Source organism: Cariama cristata, unplaced genomic scaffold (genome assembly GCF_000690535.1).
Source record: "Cariama cristata isolate BGI_N322 unplaced genomic scaffold, ASM69053v1 scaffold14426, whole genome shotgun sequence".
In the NCBI taxonomy this organism is placed as follows: Eukaryota; Metazoa; Chordata; class Aves; order Cariamiformes; family Cariamidae; genus Cariama; species Cariama cristata.
In genome coordinates this window covers 61351-81984 of record NW_009620532.1, presented here as the reverse complement: position 1 = coordinate 81984, position 20634 = coordinate 61351, and the positions used below count along the sequence as shown (strand labels likewise).

Sequence of the window (20634 nt, the reverse complement as noted above, 5' to 3'; positions counted from 1 at the left end):
TTGCTCAAGAAACATCATATTATTTACATTAGTACACACATTCATGACAGCATAAAAGGCTCTGGTATTCCTACTATGTGTCCCGTACATGAGTATGTGAACATATAGACATGCGCGTGTTGGCAGAGCTTGCGTTCCTACCTGCCCGATGGTAACATAATGAGGATCCCTCACGGCTAACAGAGAACTGCAATGACTGAGGTTTAGTTCTCCTCCATAAAGAGTTCACAAAGTCATACTAGGCACACATCAATGGATTCAAACAGCATTTATACCTAGACACAAGTGCTTCAGCTACAATTCAAATCTGTCTAAGCTCCCTTGCCAGTTGGGAAAAAACAAAAATATCAATTTTCTAAAAGTTATGCAATGTTGGAACTTTGAAACACTTTACAAGATACCAGGTTTTAGAGTCTGGGGCTTGGATACTGTCTTGACTTTTATTCCTATTTCATTTTTTAAATCACTTTTGTAAAGCAATTTTCCATAAGTACCCAGGGTCAGAGATTGATTCTGATTTTACCATTGAATTTTGGGATTACAGATATTTTGGTGACTTGAATAACGTATTTGCTATGAAAATATACTCAGAAAGGTGCCAATACAAGCACATCACAGTCCAAGTAAGGAGAAAACAAGTTTGCCATCATAAGAAACTGTTTTGAAGAATGAAAGAACTTAATTCTCATTAAACACAAGTTCAAAGAACTTCTAATTCTAATACTTTTTCTTATTATTTAATATCCTTCATTGCAAAGACGACTTCAGTTTATAGATATCCAGAAAAGCTATAAAATTCACTCTTTCTCCAAAGTGTCTCCAGTTACTGACATTTGGAAGACGCTAACTTGGCTTTTTAAACCTCCCATTTTGCGAAAGGCAATAATGTAATCCATTTTCATTAAGAGGCTTAATATCATATGAGTCATTCCTATTTAAACCATGCAGAAGGGCTTGCACATGCTGTACAGATTGATGGGCAGGAAGATAGGTCCCATTACTTTAATGTGAGAATAAGAATTAAAGAGGCTGAAGAGTGTTTCTAAGCCTTCACCATGAAGTCCTGCTGCACAAGTCCAAGCAGCGCTACCGTCTGCTGTTATCACTGGTCATTGGAAAATGTGGGAGAATTTTCAGAGTTCAGACCCACCGTGTTTGTACACCACCCTATGATGACCCCTCAATCCAACCAGGATGTCCCTCTGATCTGAAAAGTAGAAACTCACCAAAGACTGTTCTATTTCTTTTAAAAAAATCTTGGATGAGTGGTTCTTGGAGAATAGACAGACAATTCTACTCATCATAGAGCAAATAAACACCTTTGTTAAGCTAGACATGCGCATAGCTTGAGATAAAGCTGAAGGTAACATTAGAAAGAGTGCAAGGGAAAATCATCCTCAATAGTCACGCTTACTACAAATAAAAAATTAATTCATCATTAGTTAATGGCAACATGTAAGTGAGGTTTCAGAAAGATGCCTAGGAAGTTGCAAATATTACTTGGGAAAGCACGTCTGGCAAATTTGCTTTGCTGCATTGTCCCACCTGTTGCGTGTACATTTAAAAGATGCTGGTTGCTCATTAAAGAGATAATTGAGAACATAAAGGAAAAGGAGTAAAAATGGATGGCAGATGAATCCTTGACATTTTAAAATTAATTAGGAATGACTTTATTCAGCAAACATTTTCTCCAGGATCTCAGACTTAATGACGCAGTTCTGCTGAAGGTCATATGCCAAGAAAGGTTTTAGTGCAGGTTTTGCAGTCCTCTGTTAATGAGATTTAATTGTGTGAACCTTTTACTTGAAACAAAGCCAGGACCTTGCCATTATTAGACAGATCAGTTAGTTTTAACAAACCAGAGAACATTCTCATGAAATATAAAATGCATTAGTACCAGAAAGTTTCAGCTGAAAGTAAAACATAATTTGCAGACAATTTGTTCTTTGGGCAACTTTATTCCTTGTGCTTGCATTTACCACATGCTCAGAAAATCAGTTGCATTCAATATTCCTGTGTCTTTCTAAAGTTAGTTCAGATCCTAGCTCATGTATATGAGAAACCAGGTTCTCCTTAAACACCAAAGCCACCCTCCACATATAACTCATGACATCCTAGCTAAGAGTATAAGGTAATAGCTGATCAAAACTTTTGCTCTCTTCCTCAGAGCTTGCAATCTCTGGGTGCTACATGATGCAGGGATACTGTGAGTGAGCTGCGGAGATTCCTCACAGTCTGCTGGTGGCTTTGTGCTCCTTCTTTCTCCACAACTTTGCTTGTCAGCCATCACACTGAGGCATGAGAACCCTACAAATACTGAGAATGAAGTGTGCAGTTGCCTTAACTAAACAAGGATTTGTTGGGTTTCCTCAGATTTGATGGGTTCAACCACAGTGTCTGAGGCAAGTCAATGCTTATTCCATGTTACCACATTCAATATTGAACTGCTCTGAAACAGTTGGATGACCTTGCTTATAAGGAGTGACTCTTTGGTGGGGGCACCTATTAGCCAGCTGGTAATCCAGTGAAATGTTTACACTCAAGAAGTGTAACAGTGTGTGTATTTTAATCCCCCTTCTAGCTGTATAAGACGCAACCGAATGATCATTTCAAAGCTGTGTGAAACAGAGAGTCTTCTAACTTAACAGACCTTTAGGAGGAGCATTTGAAGTCCTAGGTCAGACTATATATAGTGACAACTGGGTATATATAAATTTTATAGACTTTAATATCATTAGATGAGAAAAGAAACTGGAGGCAATAACAGAGGTGTGATGAGAGGAATCTTCCCTGAGCTGAATTAAAGATTGCTGCATTCAGTGCATTCATTAGGTAGGTGGTAGTCTTTGGTATCCAGACCTGAACAGCATCCAGAGTGAATCAGGCTGCCCTCAGTAGGAATGTCACCTCTTCAGAAGAATGTGTTTTCCTGATAGGTGCTTTCCTGCTCACTGTCAGGAGCCAGAAAGAAGTCCCTTACTGTGGTTCTCAGCTGGCAAGTAATGAGATGTGATAAATCTGGGTTTGGATGTAGCATTTGATTGTGATACCATAAGGGCAATCCCTGGATGGACTGCACAGTGGATCAGAGACTGGATGAACATTTCTACCAGGTGTGTTATCCAAAACTAGCCCAGCATGTGTATAAGAGGAAAAGAAGCATCTGCTTGTTTCAAACTTTGAGTTAATACCAGCATTACTTGTAAGAGAAATGAAATGGGAGACTTGTATCTTACCCCCCGAGGCTATACACATTTCAAGCATCAATACCCCAATTCCCATGTACAATGAAAAGAGCTGAAGACATCAGCCCAATCAGCCACTTTCCTTTGACCACCCACATGCTTCTGCCATGTGCAAGGCAGGATCCCATCACTCCACAGCCATTCTCCAGATGTGCCCCGTGCCCATGTGCCTATGTTGCCATTCCTCGTTGGACGTGCAGAGATAATCACATCAACACAGCCCCACTGGTGGTGGCACATAAAACCCTTCTACAGGAGTGAGTGAGCCAGTGAAAGACTGGTCCTAAGAGCTTTTCAGTCTTTAACTGCTAATGTCTTCTAATAAGGCGGTCCAGGAAAAATATTACAATGAATGCAAAGAAACTAACCTTTTCTCTTCCAAGAAAAACTGACTCATGGACCCACACTGCAGTTAAAAAAGAGATCTGGAGATCTGAATGCTGTGTCCACTGTTGGTGAAGCCCCTCGTGTTATACAGATGTGCTGTAGTTAACAACTGCAGTGTCATTAACTTCAAAAAAGTAACTTCCATTTATAACAGCTGAAGAGGTGTCCTCAGAGACTGAGCAGCAAGGTTTTTTTAACTGCATCTAGAAAAGTAGAGGCTTTCTGCATCTCAGGAGGTCAACATAAGGGTGTAATGGGTAGAGGCACTTAGGAGGTTTTAACTATTAAATAAATCAATTTCTTCTACACAATTAAAATTCTCTTCTTGTTCCAGACATTGCATTTTCTTCTTCAGTAGGAAATCAAAACAATATTATTAACGTTGTGCCCACAGAAGACAAAGACAGATAATAAATAGTTTGATTCTCCTCTGAGTAGATATAGATAAATGCACACACACATACACACAAATATACGTAGTTTTCTGTCAATAAACCCATTAATTTCAGAATATTTTAATTTTTACACAAAGTAATATGCAACGTTTTGTCTGCCAGAGGGAACTTCCCCTTCTATGTTATTTATTACTGATGTGGTAAAGGGAAGCAATTCCAGGAAGCATAATCAATGGTTTTGTTTGTGCGATGTATTGTAGCTGATGCTCAGATCATTAAGTATTTGGTGTGCTGAAGACATTTTCCTGTTTTATTAAAACTGTTAATAAAAAGGAATTTTAAACAAAATGAAATTAAAGCCTAATATAAAGGCCATGACTTACATTAGGAAAGAAAGCTCAAAAGAATTTGTCAGTAGGAAGCATCAAAAGAACATAAGAGGAAGAGAGATCAGAGAAAAGAAAGGGGGTCTACGAAAGGAGAAAACAAAGACTTCTGAGATAGCGAAACCCCAAGGGTTCTCATAGAAACATCAAATAAACACAAATGCTTATTTGACAGCTGCCATCTGTTTTAAAATCAATTACTAGATCATCTCAAAGCACCAAGCACATGTCCAAATCGATTATTATTGTATAGTTTGAAAGCAAGTATTTTTACCCGGTTAGGGAAAACTCATTGTTCATATCGGCCTTCACTGACGTGTTTCAGGGATGGCTTTAGAAGACCACTGTGCCATCTTTCATACATATAAAAGCAAATTTTTCTCTCAGTTGCCGTAGTGTAGATCTACACCAACTTCCATTAAGTCATTGTAATAGATATAAAATGGGTGTAAAAGTAGTTACGTGTATGCAAATAGTAAAAAACTGTTTTATATTACTATATCCAATCCACATTTTCCTGTGTTGACATTATTTTGTGCTGATGTCAGCAATAGCCCTACAGCACCATTGATTTCAGTGCAATTAATCCTCTTTCACAGTTGTCTAACTGAGTCAGGTAGAAAAAAATAATTTTGCAGGGCCGCTAAACAATTCAACAACCTTTTCTAGGAAAAAAAAATAATTTTTTTGGATGAGTCCAAACTCCAGGCTCAGCTCGATCCCATAGTTGCTGTATTGAGACAACTATTCTCAAGGTGTTTGTGCCATCATCCAAGAGACCGTTAAGAAAACCTGAGCTGCAACTCTCACCCCAGTGAGCCTTTATTCTTACCTGAAACACACAGCCTCCTGTGCCACTGACAGGCAACAAGATTATGAAGGATAAAATGTTACTTGCTTTCATGGTGTTTTTGAAGACATTTTAAACATCAAATCCTTGATTCAAAAAGCTCATCACCTGATGGCAGCAGGATTATGCAGCCACGAAGCCGAACAGATGCAGGCGAGAAGCTCCCACGTGTTCAGCAGCCAAGAGAAGGTGGCAGCCCCTCATCTCAGGGAAAGGAGCCCAACCAAGAGATTTGTCTCTCCTCAAGCACAGGGAAGGTGTGGGCTGCAAGTGTCATTAATTTCCCCTTAGTCATGCTCTTTAATTGCTTGAACACATTGTTTTCTGCTTGTGTAGCCTTGCAGCCGCTTCCTCCTGCAGAACATTGTGTTGAGATAGCAGGTGAGGGTTTGGCCAGTGCTTTCTGCCTCCATGTGCCCAGATGCTGAGGACCTGGAGAGAAGCTCATTTCAGTGATGTAGTTCATGCTGGGCACTGAGGACAACGCTATGGGATGTGTTCTGTGTGGTCAACAAGGTTGAGTCTTACCTCGACATCTCTTATGTGGGCCCCAGAGCTGCTGCATGGCCTGAGTCAAACCTAAGCTTGGCAAACAGGTAAACCCCATGAAATCTGAAGGCAAATGGGCTGTGGTCTGTCCACCTTTGCTTCTGCGAGATGAAGGTGGCTCTGTGTAACACCACCACAAGCTTCCGTGCTCCAGCAGAAGACATGTCACCACTGAATGCTCTCTGATACCTGGCAAGGACCCCTGAGAGAGCAACACAGGGATGAAGAGCAAACAGCGTCCAGCAGAGCCTGAATGTGCACATCAGAGGCAACTCTGCCAGCCAGCCTGGTCAAATCCTGACCACTCCAATCTGGGTTCCTTATCCATAGTCCAAGCTACCAGCAATATCCACCACTGTTTCTCTGAGGACAATCCTTAGGACGCCTCTTCCCAAGGAGCAGGATTGAGATCTTGCTAGGATGGCATCAAGCTGCTGATAGACGGAAGAGACTTTCTGAGGCTACTCATCTTGCCCACATCAAAACTGCAGTTTAATGCTTGTGAGTTTTTTTCCCTTGGTCCATTGATTCTTCTAATTTGTTGTGTTTCCAACACTAAATGATCCTGTAGTTGTTATATGAGTCGAGGCATTGAGGTGTTGTTTACAAGGTTATTGACAAGTAGCTGCCAGACCTTCTTTGCTGTCCGAGTGCTTGGGGGCTTCAACATGCTGGTGGTATTGACTACTGGCCTGATCCTGTCCTCAGGTACGTTTCTGCAGCTCCTACCAGAATACACACAGAAGGCCAGGCTCAGGCTGTAATAACTAAGAAATTACAAATGTTTAAAATCTCCCTCATCCATACAAATGGATTTGTTGAAAAAAACCAACCCTAACAAAACAGATGTACACAAGTGTGTGATGTCATCTGATCAGTACAGGCAGATTCTCACAAATAAGAGAAGAATTCAGCTCTTTGAAATGGTCAGAGGGGCCAGGGGCTGCCCCAGGCCATCTCCCCATCCTGACACACTGAGCACACTCAGCTGTACAAACCCCACCTGAGGTGCAAAAAGCCATGGAGAGAAGCTATTCCTCCATGGGCCTTGTGTCTCCACCCGGAGCAAGGAGCAGCTCCCCAGGAGGTCTTGCACCCCCTCCAGAGCACCCATGGCAGGCAGGCAGGGTTACCACGTACCATACACACTGCTATACTATCCTGAGGTCACATCAGTATTTTGGGGTCTGTTTTGCAAGAAACGTTCTCCTCTTTGCACAAACACGGCAGAACAACGCTGAGTTGCCTCCACATCCTCCTTCTGCTCTTTTCAAAAGTTTCCTTCTCTGTGCTTCTGGCTTTTTCTCCTCTGTGCACAATCCTTAGCAATCCTTAGTTGTTTGCTTTCAAAAGCATTAATGATTAATGATTAATGCTCACAATAGCTCCTAACAATTAGCAGGTTTCCTCCTTCGGTGGTGTGAGTCAGTCTCAGCCACAGCAAAAAGCTCTTGGATCTTCCTGGCTAGATGGACTTGCAGACATTTCAATAACAGAGGCAAGTCTGTGATCTGTCAGGATGTCCAGATGTAACAATGAAAATGGAGACTGAATTATGAAAGTAGAAATATTACTTAGAGATCATATCGTCAGATATTCCTGTTTCTAACGCTCACTCCAAAGAGCAAATGCATCTAGAAAACCTGTCTGCAGTGGCACACTGCTGTTTGCCACTAATGCATAATAAAAATGCATTTTTCCATCACCTGGCATAAATATAAACCCACAGCCTGTTGTCAGCTCTCCATGAAAGCCTGTTAGCTAGAGGCACTAAATCTGTAGAAACTTTTCCTGGCAAAAGTCTTCTGAGTAATTTTCACTGCAGCTCACTGCTGTGGGTAAATGTTCATTGCAAGGTCATATTGTACCTTTCCAATTGCTAAGGACCTAGACAGGACAGAATTCATGTTGCCTAATTGACTGGATGCAGTAGGGCTCCTTATAGTCAAATCCTTTTTTTTCTTGCTTTTTCCTCCCCCTGCCACTTAACAGGTTGCTACGGCTGGAAATAAAATTTGCTTATCTGTGCAATGCAGTGAGACAAATCAAGGCTTTCATTATATGCTGAATATTACTCTATTCAAACCTGCTCAAGTAGCTTCCACTTCACCTTTCCTTTAAATTAAAAGCTACAGGTTCTTCCCAACTAATCTATGGGTTTTATGATAGGAGGAAGACAGACAGCCAACCTTGACACAGGGGATCCATTTCAATAGCTACAGATGTACCAAGAAAGTTAGTGATCACAAAACCCTCTGAATTTGACTATCAAAAAATTCATTAGATGATTGCAGTAGTTCAAGAACACAGGTGCCCAAAAGCAATCTCTTTTAATGTTTCATAAAGAAATATGAGAGATAAGAAGACTGAACAGCCTGACATTGCTATTAAAGAACTTGATTCTTCAACCCCATGGACTTTTATCAGCATTTGTGCAAGCTGTCTTTCACATGAATTACTTGCATGATTTATTCATCCTGAGCAGCACCTGCTAGTCACCTAGCATGAGTCCTAACAAACATCAGTTAATATTGCAAAATACAGCCTTGCTTTATAAAATGGGAACTATAGTACATTGTCTGCATTTAGTTTAGCTCCAATTTTCTTACCCAGTTTAAACTGCCACAGTCATTGAACAGCCATTAAAAACCCACTCAGAGTTTATATTGTCCTACTATGGCAATATTCCCAGAGGTTTCAACCTGAACACTGATTCAGGATCTGGCTAACTGAGACATTTAGCTCAGTAATGACTCAGAGGATGGATCTGATTTTACAGTACTGAATAATCAGAGGAACTACTGAGATCAATAGAGTTACCCAGGAATAATAAAAAAGAGAGCAGAATAAAAACAGAATTCAAACTAGCTTATAGCAATATTTCAGAAAAAATACTCTTATTTAATAAAGGTAACATTTATTATTAATGAGGTAATGGCATATAAAGGTTATGCCACTGATGGATCAGTGTGGTTTGACTGTGTTTATCAGAGTGGTGGCACCTGCATGTTGAACAGAAATTCTGTTTTTCCTAGCGCAAGTCTTGAAGGACCTCTGTTATGGACTTAGGTAAGCACACACAAAAGACAAACATACCTGTAAGATAAAGTCCACCATCAAAATCTCTTTTATCTCTACTACCAGAAAATATATTTTTTTTTTTTTTCCCCCCAGTATTTTTGAGCTGTGGACTACCAGGCAGTAATTCTAAATCTACTGGCAAAAGCTTGCACAATCATCTTCCTTGGACCACTTGGAACTATCCCACCTCTCTCCAGGGAGCAGCAGACCTCAGGCTAAACCCCACCAATGCCCCAAAACCAGTTACAGATGCTTTGGGTACAGGCGATGTCTCCAGCTGCGCTCCGACAAGAGGGAAAGCTGCGTGATGCCCTGCACCTAGGGCAAGGGCACCAAGTCTGCGTAACTCTGATCGATATCCACAGCACAGAAACTCCCATAAGTAAGTGAGATATAGTAAATAAAACCCAGCGTTTTGCATATGCAGAATGCCCAACAGGGAAATGCTGGCAAAGCATAAATCAGTTTGCAGCAAACAATATTTCTGCAGCAACCACTTAAAAGCCCTTTATACGATGGCAATAAGCACATGCCCAGACAAGGAAAGGCAAATTAGGGAAACACCTTCTCTTCTAGTGAGGTGGAAGGAGGTGGAAAGAAAGCTATTGTGAGTGTTTCCATTCACATTTGCAGAGCATGAGGGGTACGAAGGTCTTCAAGGGCCCTGAAGGGGCATTGGTGGGATGAGCAAGGTGATGGCACCCAGCTCTTGCTCACGAGAGGGGAGCTGCTGGGGTTTGTCAGGCACGGAGTGCTCAGCACCTTGCCCAGCAAAGCTCTGGTCTGTGACACATTTCTCATCACAGGCACTACCTCCACGTATGCCTATATTCACTAACATTTTTATTTTTGAATTTACTCCCATTTTAATTTCCTTGGAGAGTCCAAAGTTTCTGTCTCTAATGACTGCTAGTTTTACTTTAAAGTTACAACAATTAGAGTCTTCTAATGAGAGTTTTAATTGGATAGTGAATTAAACACCAGATGAGGTTAACTATTCATACTGGTGATTGAATTCCAGAGATTTAGATTTTTTAAAATTTTGTTGTATTGATTTGAGTTTTCTATTCCCTGTTGTATCTTGTTTCTCATAGTTGTATGCTGATTCCATTATTTTCAACTTTTTATTTTCAGTTGACAAAAACCCCATCCATAAACCAGCACATAAAAATTTCTGAAAAAAAAAATAATACTGAAATGCATGGAAATGTATATATAAACACACACACACAGAGCCATGCAGTAACAGCAAAAAGAAATTGTCTGCATAATTGGATCTAAAACTGGTAGGAAAAAACTTATTAAAAATTAATATCATAGAAAGGCAATTAAGGATTTTAAGGAAAAAAACCCTGATTAATTAACTGCAAATTATAAGTATTACTTTGAATTGCATTGTACAAAACAGTATCAAATTACTAATTATCCTTGCCCGCTTTGTTCAAAGATCATGAATGTGCATTATAATTTATACTGGAGTAAGCTAAATATACTGAGAACCAGCATGTAGAATTTTGCAGAAATCACTGGGGATGAGGGGGAACTCCCCCATTACCATATAAATGACGTGCACAGAGTTATAAATGACACGCACTAGATCCAGCTCGTATTGTTCCTTAGGATGTAGCAGGCAAATACCGGAAATTATAATAAAGCTTATAACCTACCAGATAATAAATGTAACCCATATCCCACAAATCCCTATCTGCCAAAGATAATTGTGTCTGCTGTTTTTTGCTGATTAAGGGTGGCTTTGGAAAAAAATATCCTCCCCCTTTCCCCTCTTTATCTGTTGCATTTATTGGCAGGATGGAGATGGTTCCATTTTTATCTACCTAACAACTCACAATATCTAACGTAGACTAATCTTCATTTCCAAGGCCCTCATAGTCTGCTCTACTTAAACACTTCCTATTTAGTATTGAGGACAATTCCCACATAAAAAAGACTCATTATAGCAGCTCCTTTTTCCACCGGTGTATTTTTACCGTGACATGCACGACATCACCAGCGCTGCTGTGTTGAGATCACAGCTGACTGATATCTCATCATTCCCTGCAGCAGTCTGGGGACTGGGTCTGGTTTTGTGGGGTATCTGCTTAGCACCAGGCACGGCCAGGCCATAGGACATACCAAACTGGCAAGTACTTTCCCACCACTAGACTATGAAACGTGTTGAAATGCCTCAAAATGTTCAGATGGCAAACATTATCAAATTGCAAAGAATATACCATCATCCTTGCTGAGTAGGACCAGAACTGCTGCGTCTTACTCCTTGCCGTTTACTGTTTATCACTAAAAAGTCATGTTATTCCTGGAGTATTCAGATGTGGGTTACAGAGATGCCAATTTTAATATATATTGTCCTTTCTTTCTAAGACTTCCTTGGATGTCTTTCATCTTTTCATGGTAACTTTCCCCCTGGAAAATACAGCAGCTCTGGGTTGGCTGAACATCCCTTCCCAGGGATGACGCACGGCTGCGGCAGTCCCTGAGGTGGGTACTCTGCCCTACTCCTGGGGGACAGAGACCCACGTCTGGGAACATCCATCAGAGACAGAGGCTATGATTTACTCTTTGGGCTTCTTCAGTGTGTTATTTCTCTGTCATTCCCTCCAATGCCTGAAGATTGTGTGCTGTGGTCTGCAGTTATAAATCCCAGCTACATTGTTGGCATGTTAGGTGTGAGGTTTCATCTTCATCAGGCTTAGCAGGATTCCACCAGTATGTGAAAATACTCAAAGTGTAGTTACATCATGATTATATGGATTTTTATTATTTTTCAGTGTGAAAAGCATTTTTTTAAGGAGTGCTAACAGGATGTCTGGTTTCTGTTTTGCAGATCTACATTCACGCACTTAAAACAAGACCATAATATACTGCTATAAACACAACCTCCTGGTTGACTAATTGCCTGTAAATTACCTTTCTGTGCCTTGTGTACTCAGAGAGCTAGCTTAGTGCAATTTTAAGTCCAAATCCATAACTGATATAAATAATATATTTAGTGATACATATTAACTAAAGATCCAGTTCTTGTTTTTCAATGTAATATAAAGAAATGTAACATGTCATGCTTGCTCACTAAGGACTTAGGTGTTCAAAGAAGCTAAATCCACTCCTTTCATACCTGTGAATGCACTACATGATTCATTATTTCCACTTGAAACCAAAAATAGACATTTACTCAGGAAAACTCTGCAGCCAAGCAACTATTTTATGCTTTCTTTCCTTTTTCAAGTGGTCAGCAAAGTGCACACTGTTTCCACTAATGTAAACTACAAGCTTAAAATGAAGTAAAGTCAGACAGAAGTGACTCTTGATCTTCAGGTACATTTTAGCTGCTGCATTGAAGGCAAAGGGCTAGTTTTCCCTCTAAACTGTATCTCACCTATGCTTTCAAATGCATGCTTTCTCCTAGAGGAGAAGAACAGGTCAAACATGGGACAGTGCTGGTCAAGGACAGTCTCTGGGTGTCCCAGGAACGTTATTTTGCTGGAACCAAAGCCAAATGTTTATTGATCTGCTGTTTACTACCAAGCACTCAGTGGACTTGCATTTGTAATTTCTACACAGTCCAAGCAAATAATTCATACAGGTGAACATCAGTTCTGGGAGGGGAGCAGGAAAGTTGGCTGTTTTAATCCTAATATACTTAGTCAGTGGCAGTGCTTGGGCTTTAAGTAACATGGCTACATCCATCATGTTACTGCTTGCCTCTTCTCCCAGGGAAAGGAGCTGTGCCAGGATTGGATTCTGCAGTGGCCCTTTTGAAGACTCAATGGGATGGAGGAGAACATCCCTCTTGGCTTTTCCACTGTTTCTACAACTTCCCTTGGGGCTGAGGTGCCATTCAGCAGTGCTGTGCTGCGTGATCTGCTCATTAAAGGTAATCTGGGGCCTTGGTAATGAGTAGATCACATACTACAACACTTTCGAATGGCAGCTCACACTAGAAGAAAATTGTTGTTAGGTCTGCATTTCTGTCTTACTACTCGCATCTCTCATCTGGCACTGCGTGCCCTCTGCTAACAGAGCCCGAACAAGTTATTGTTTCTCCTTTTTGAGGTTATTATTCTGTTCTGCATCATTTTAAATCTCACAAAAGCACCGAAATATTTCTGAGACATGCCAGGCTTTCCTGGTTCACTATTTGCCAGGTCAACATCCAGTTCAAATTCTTCTCACTTGCAAGGCCAAAATCAGATGTCCAAAATTCACAGGTAGGCTCTTAAACAAGAAATGCTGCATACGCAGCCTTGTGGTGCTCTTACTCAAATGACATAACATTTTAACTGAGTTCAGCATTCCCAAGAAAGGGTTTTTTAAAAGAACCCTGTAGTTCATGAGTAGGCAGAAGTGAACTTCTTGTTCATCTCACTGTGTTGTCCCTTGAGCTGTACAAGCAGAAGGATGCCAACTTCTCCCACGGTTGCTCTGACAGACTTGGCTAAAATGAGGAAATTCCCAAATCTACTCCTTGCTTTATAGTGCTGGACAATAACCACATCAAATCACTGAACCTTCTCCTGACCCTCCCATCCCACTGTTTTTTTTTTATCCTCAATAGCCGATGAGACCTCCACAGTTGTACGAGATGCCAAATATTAGAGAAAAGAGTTGACAAGCAGGAAAGGATCCTAAAATACCTACATTTGGCTGGAAAATGATTTCTCCAGCGTATCATCACACATGATACAATCTGGGCAAGAAATGCTAAATCACAGGGCTTTTAGACCCTTATCAAGAGCCTCCACACATATAGACCTTCGGGCAACACACAGGGTGTTGGGGGGAGAAGGGTAGAGAGGAGGGAGAAAAAAAAAAAAAATATAATTTTAAAGCACCAAAATTAATCCTTTCCCTCCTCATGTACTGCAACCTTGTGCCGTGCCTCCGAGGGGCAGCACAGCCTCAGTTATCGCACCTGAAATCATTATGTTGTCGGGGACAGCTCTTACCTCCTGTCCTGTTCTCACGATTTCTAGCCTGTTGGTGATGCTCCAGAATAATACATAATACTCTCTGGGTTAGTATGGGTCAGTTCAATAATCAAGTGAAGTTTAATTTTTAAAATGAGCAATTGAATCTTTTAAGTCATCTTTGTGTCTATGCTCTGAGGCAGAGACTGGAAAATCAAAACAAATGCAATAAATACAATGATCTCCAGATAATTCGCATCAAGTAAGATTTATTTCGATGTCTGTTTTCAGACTGTTGCCTTCAATTTTAAAAGCACCATAGCATGAAAACATAATGTTTTGCTTTCAGGAGCTGTTTTTCTTCGGTTCTATTTCTTACCAGTTTCTCTAATGCTTTAATCCAGCTATCTTGAAAGACTCCTTTAAAGAATTGCTTTTGATCTAGTCTTATGCACTAGCAACCAATGCTGATTTTTTTTTTTTTTGCAGCTATTGTTGTTAAATCAAATACAAGACAATGACTCAACTTTGAGGAAAAGCAACAGTAATGTAGGAGGCAAATGCTTGTGAGTCATATGTGTAAAAAGGGAAGGACCAAAGTGATTTGCTCCTATTTTCTGGGATTTGCAAGTCAGGTAAGAGTGAATCAGCCCCTCCACGATGCAGAACAGAAGTAATAGCCTGGGGCTGGGGCAACTTTAAGAGCAGATGTTTGCCTTCTGCTCATAGGGTACCCCAGGGTTGGAAAGGCTCCTGCTCCTGTTGAAATCACTTGGGACCAGCCCAGCCTTCCTGCACAGTGACTCATACAGACACATCTCTCCAGTCCTGCATCCCTCGTGCCCTGTGGCCAAACCTGAAGGGGACCTGCCATGGGTCTGTGCTGGAGGCCATCCCATCAATGTGCTGAGAACAGCCATATCTGGGTTTTTGTGCCATGCTTCTGCATTTTATTTGGTGTCCAGGGGCCAAGGTGAGACTCTCATCTCAGTTTTGTGTCCTAATTTCTCTCATCTCATCTAAAACCAGGTCAATAATTGTGCCTCAGTTTGCCTGTTTCTAAAAAGATGGTAATAATTCCTGTTCTACCAGGACATTATGTGAAGTTTTATTAATTGATGGTTGCAAAAGGCATTAAGATCAAGACAGAATAATTGCCTCAGTGAAGGTCATAATTAGACATGTACCAAGAGAAACAGATAAGCGTCATCTGCGACGCTCATTTAATCTCGTTCTTGTATTTTAGCTACAAGTGTGTGGGTGCCAAGGAAGAGAGCTGTTCTTACAAAGGCGACTGCTGTATTTATCAGGAAGTATAAGCACTTGTTACTCTGACACCTGAACAACCCTGTGCATTAGAGACGAGAGAAGGGTTCACACTGCAGTAAAGGTAAGAAACGGACCTTGCAGTGGAGCAGGACAGACCTCTCTGAAGGGGAAGTGAGCGAGGCCATCAGCAATCCCTGGTCTGGGAGGAGAGGCTCGCCCAGCCCTCCTTAGCTGCGGGTCAGCTCAGGGGCCAGAGTTAATCTGATCAAAAAGGCGATTGTGAAAAGCTCATCCGACTCAGGCTGTGAAATCATGCTCTTGAATCCTAGTAATTTCTACAGCAACCAGTTGTCACGTCACAAAGAATTATGATCTAAAGTTGTGGGGGAAAGGACAAGCTGACACACTTTTGTGAATCCCAAATCCTGCTGTAGGCAGAATTGGAAGATTTCCTGTTTGAACAATAATTTTGTTTTTATAGAATGTGCTCTAAAAAGTTCTTTGTGAAATACTAAGGCTCATATTTCTAAATGTGATAGAACTGGGAAGTTTCTCAGGATTATCAGAAGAATTTGAGAAAAATCAAAATTAATGCAGAAACTTTGGAGATGTTTCCAAGAAGACATGCAACAGAATGATGGATTTTTGTACTCATAAAAGCTTATAAATGACCTCATTTTAAAAAGAGAACTTTTTTTTTTTATTCTTTTCTGCACTCTGCTCACTTTCCTTTTCCACTGAATATTTGATGTAACAGAGTTTTGAATTAAAATTCAAGTTAAAAAAAACCCAAAACACAAACACACCACCGAAGAACCGACCGTACATACTAATGAAAAGCAAAATGGGATTTCATCTCGCATTGCTTCTTTCTAATCAGGATACTATTTGCATACTATATTTTTTCCAGCAAATCATGCAGATTTCTGACTTTGCAGCATTCCTACCGAACCCTGCCGGTGAAGGCAGCTGCCCCTAACTCTCCATACTCTTCCCACATTGTGGCAATGTAACTTCCACCTTCCTGCTAAGGAGGTGAGCTGCCTCTGATCTCCTCCTTCGTTACTTCTTACTCATGCTAATGATTATATTTGCAGGTGGCAATTACAGCCTTCTGAGTTTCTGCTTTCCATTTCCTCTATAAATTTAATAGAGTATTGTTGGGTTTATTTTTCAAATAAACTCTGCAACATTGCCAAGGACATTAAACTCTGTTATATGAGTTTTTCTGTCAGCTAATGCAATACTGCATGTTTCTCTGATCTCTAATGAAGTTTTGAGGACCACTCTGGAATTATTCCTTTTTGACAACAAGCATTCATATGCCCTTCTTTATTTTTTTTCCCTCCAAGGCAGTACCTCTCTCCTTTAGTCTATGTTGCTTTTGTTGCCTCATCAGAATTGGGAAAAAAAAAAAGTCAGTCTCAAATGATTTAAAACTATTTAAAAAAGAATACATGAAACACACAAAAAAAGAAGAATTAATAATATGTACATAGCAACAAGAACAAAACAGTAAAAAATTCAGCCTGGAAAGGAATTACAGATGCAGAAGAAAAGGTGATCCATGAGAGATCAGGCCTTTGTAAACCACACTAAGGAGTAAACTTGTAGTCTTCATTTTAAATGACTGTGCTACAGAGAAAATGAAAAAAAAATCTATGTGTTACTACTTCATTTTAAGATCAGTATGTAGAGATAGTCTAGATCTAAAGTACAATGTAAACCTTTTTTTCTGCATTTTTGAAAAATGTTGATACTTCTCAGACTGGAATATAACTATCACCAGGTCTCAGTAGAAAGGTACTATTCTCTGGTTCCCAGCCCAGACACTACAGATTTAAGGCTTAATTGGTTATATGCAAGAATATAGCACAATATAAGTCAGTGGAAATACTCAAAAAAAGAAAAAAAAATCTTAAAGCAAAACTCAGAGAAGTTTAAGGAACATGTACATTTGTTAGGGGTATCAACTGCTGCTTTACTGTGTAAGTTTTCTCTGGATCTAATACATAAATCAGAGTATTGTACATACTAAATGAGACTGTAATTGTGAATTTTACATCTACTGTTCTGGCATATCTGTGTGAATTATGGGAAATATTTTTCTGCTAATAGATTGGAATTCAAATATTCTGCCCAACAGACTGCAGTGGTTGCCCTTTGCTTTATGATCAGTACCTGGTGAGACAAACAGTAAATATTTTCTTGGTGTAGTTTACATCCATATGGCCGCTACAGTTGCAAAACCATCTAGGAGACCTAGCTACATCACAGGAAATTTTATAGATAAAAACACAGAGCACTTGAAAGCTTGCTTTGGTACTATATGATGCTTCCACTGTCATTAAAATCTCGAAAAATCCTTTAAAAGTGAAAAGAGATTCCTTCTAAATCCACAATTAAGGAATTTGTTAATAAGCATTTAAAATAATTATAAATAAATTACAGTATTTAACTGTTAGCAGCATGGTATGCAAACAATAGCTTGTCAAGTTGGTAGCACAAGCTGCTGCAAGTGTGACTATTCAGCACCAAGATGACACAGATAAACACAGAAATGGCCATGATCCCTTTAGAAGAAAAGAACTGAGAAGAATAGCATCAAATCCAGCTCTACATGTCCCAGCTGTGCTGTGGAAATATTTCTTAAGGTAAGAAATGCATTTTGCAATGTAAAGAGTGGAAAGCAGGCAAAGAGGCTGGGGAAAATAAGCGGTTGGCATGGTTCTTGCTTGAGGCTGCAGACCCAAGCAGATGTAGAAACACTGGTTTATTCCTTAGTCTTACCCCCAGCACAATAGCTATGGTCTGGTATTGCCATGGTGGGCAATGAAACCTGGCTTGTGATGCATCACCCCACCTCCAGACCCCAAGAAACCACAGTACATGTGGGTGAGGGCTGCAGGGGGGCAGAAGCAGGGTGCAGGTTGGGGCAGCACCTGCCGTTGTTTGCTATGGATTTGAAGGAAAACATCTCCTACTGGTTATAGCATTGCTTGGTCCCTGCCATCCTCAGCCTGCATCCCAGGATACCAGGACATGATTAAAGGCTTCTGCCATCCATCTGGGATTCGGTTCGTGCTGTCCCATGCCGGCTGCTTTACACCACTGTAGACCAGAAGCAGCTGCCACCTCTGCAACCTGCCCCGCTGCAGACACGTGGTGTTTGCAGGCAGCTGGTATCCCCAGCCTGGTACACAACAACCAATGCATCCCTGGCCACTTGTATTTTACTACTTACCCATCTGAAAGTTTTAAGATCATCTTTAAAATACGCTACTTTCTTCCACTTTTCTAATTACCGTTAACTCTGTGGCATAGTTTCCCCTGTAGACCCGTACCCACTGAAGACTGGAAAACAGCTGGCGCAGAAGCTATGCCATATGGTAGTTACTTATAGCAACATAAACTAATTGAGTGTTGAGGTTGATACAGTCCCTAGATGCTTTATCTTTTAGAAACTGCCAGTATGTCAATCTGATTGCTTTAAAGATATGCTTGAGTTCTTCAGTTCTCCTGATCCAGAGCAAAATCCAGGCAGAGTCACCTCCGTGTCCTGGTTAGTATCAACAGTCACCACTGGGCTTCTTTGCCCTAATTTGAAAAATACTTTGTACTATAACACCCATACCCCTCGTCTGCTAAAGGTCTGATGTCCAGTGGAGACCTGTTAGCTCAAAATGTTGGTGCAAAGAACCAGTCTTTTTTTCCCAGTACCAGGATCTGAGCACGTTGGTTATCATGCCTCATGCAATGTCAAGCACATGTAGCATGGATAGGAATACTGAAGGTCATTTTTCACATACGAAGATTTAACCTCCTGCCTGTTCTGCTGGAGGAAACAGTGGACTTCAGCTCTCTGGGAGCATCCCTCATCTCCAGCCAGCCCTCAGCAGTAACTCACCCTTTGCATTTCACAGGTCATTACCTCCTCTGCTCTTCCAGTCAAAGACCTGCTCCGACCTCTGATGGCTTCCAGCTGGTATTAGGATTTGGAGTTGTAGGTTTTTAACTGCACTTCAGTTTGGTTCTTTGTCTTTTTCTTTTTTTTTTTTTTCATTAGGAGACCTGACATACACAAATTATGACCTGACTTCTGTCATTATTTCTGATATTCTTTTGATTTTCCTACTATTATACAAGAATGGATAGGCCAACTTTCTAGTGAGAATCACGTATCTCAGCAGAATTTTCATCCTTTTCATGTAGCTTTCACTCATTCTAATTTGGACAGAGTACAGTTATTTTGGCTTTTTTCATTTCTTACGGCAGATACTCTTTATTCAGGCCAAGGAGCAGTGAGACAAAGAGGATAGCTATTTAAACAGCCTGTAGTTTTTGCACTGGCCTCTGAATTTCTGTACACAAGGCTGCACCAAGGAAGAACCAGTGTGTCAAGAAAAAAATCTACAGAAATTTACTTTTCAGGTCAAACTGATGGAATTATGCACTAACATAAAATTTCTATGGCTATCTTTCAATTTGTTTGTTCTTTTTGTCCTTTTAATCACTTCTTGACTGCAGCACTTTAAAAGTATTAAGCTTGTTATTTTCTTGAAAATACGTTTTTCAACAAAAGGTTCATGGACACCCTCAGAAGAAGAAAAGCACCAATTTCCCTCAGGGGAACAATGAGGCAAATGTAAATTTATCATAACAGAGCGCTCCATTCCCTACATCTATATTGTACAAGGAGTTTATGTGTATTTACCCTATTGTATACAAAACCAAGTATTCTGTAACTTCTGAAGGGATATTCCAAAAGCTCTTACAGTGACTTCGTAATCTCAGAGCCAACATGTCTAACTGCAAAAAGATCAGAAAACCCCATCAAAACTATACAGAAAATCATATAATTGTAGGTCTAGAAGAAGCCTAATGAAATCTTCTAATCCCTCCCTTGCACTGAAATAGGAATGATGTTTAACTCAACAACCTATGACAAAAATCTGTCTAATTCACTCTTAAAAATCCCCCAGGACAGAGATTCCTACAATTTATTCCCTGGGCAGCAAACCCTAACAGATATATTTTCCCCCAACATTAATGTACATAGTTTTCATACAAATTAACCCAATTCTTTTAATTTTCAGCAACATTCTACAGCCTAGAAGACTCTTATGTATGTCACAGCCCCCAAGCTCAATTGTGCCGGCACAGAAATGATGCATTTTTATTTTATCTGAAGAGAACCTCATCAACTAAGTGTATTCTCTGTGTTTTATCATATCAAACCACAGATATGATTTTATGGAGGAAAAACATAGCTCTCAAATCTGAGTCAATTTGCAAATACTCTTTAACATTCACACTTTTTTTTTCTGGGAATAATATCTGTTTAAGATATTTCCTTTGCAACCCTGATAGCGGACATAAAGCATGAATATTACAGCAAGACCCTTGCATTCAGCACCCTGGTGCAGATCCAGAGCACCACTATTAGCTTCCGTGGAGTTACTCCAGACTTCAGATTAGCATGGCATAGGTCAAAACCTATTCTGCAATATTTAAAGTGCTAGTATACTAATTAGTTATTAAAAATGTCAG

General features: G+C 40.3%; 1 protein-coding gene across 1 annotated transcript in view; it reads right to left on the bottom strand.

Moving 5' to 3' along the window:
- The window catches only part of LOC104162823 (dipeptidyl aminopeptidase-like protein 6), a gene marked incomplete at both ends in the record, with an annotated part of 90430 nt that overhangs the window by 24173 nt on the left and 45623 nt on the right, over positions 1-20634 (bottom strand). The gene's annotated exons all lie outside the window — the stretch shown is intronic.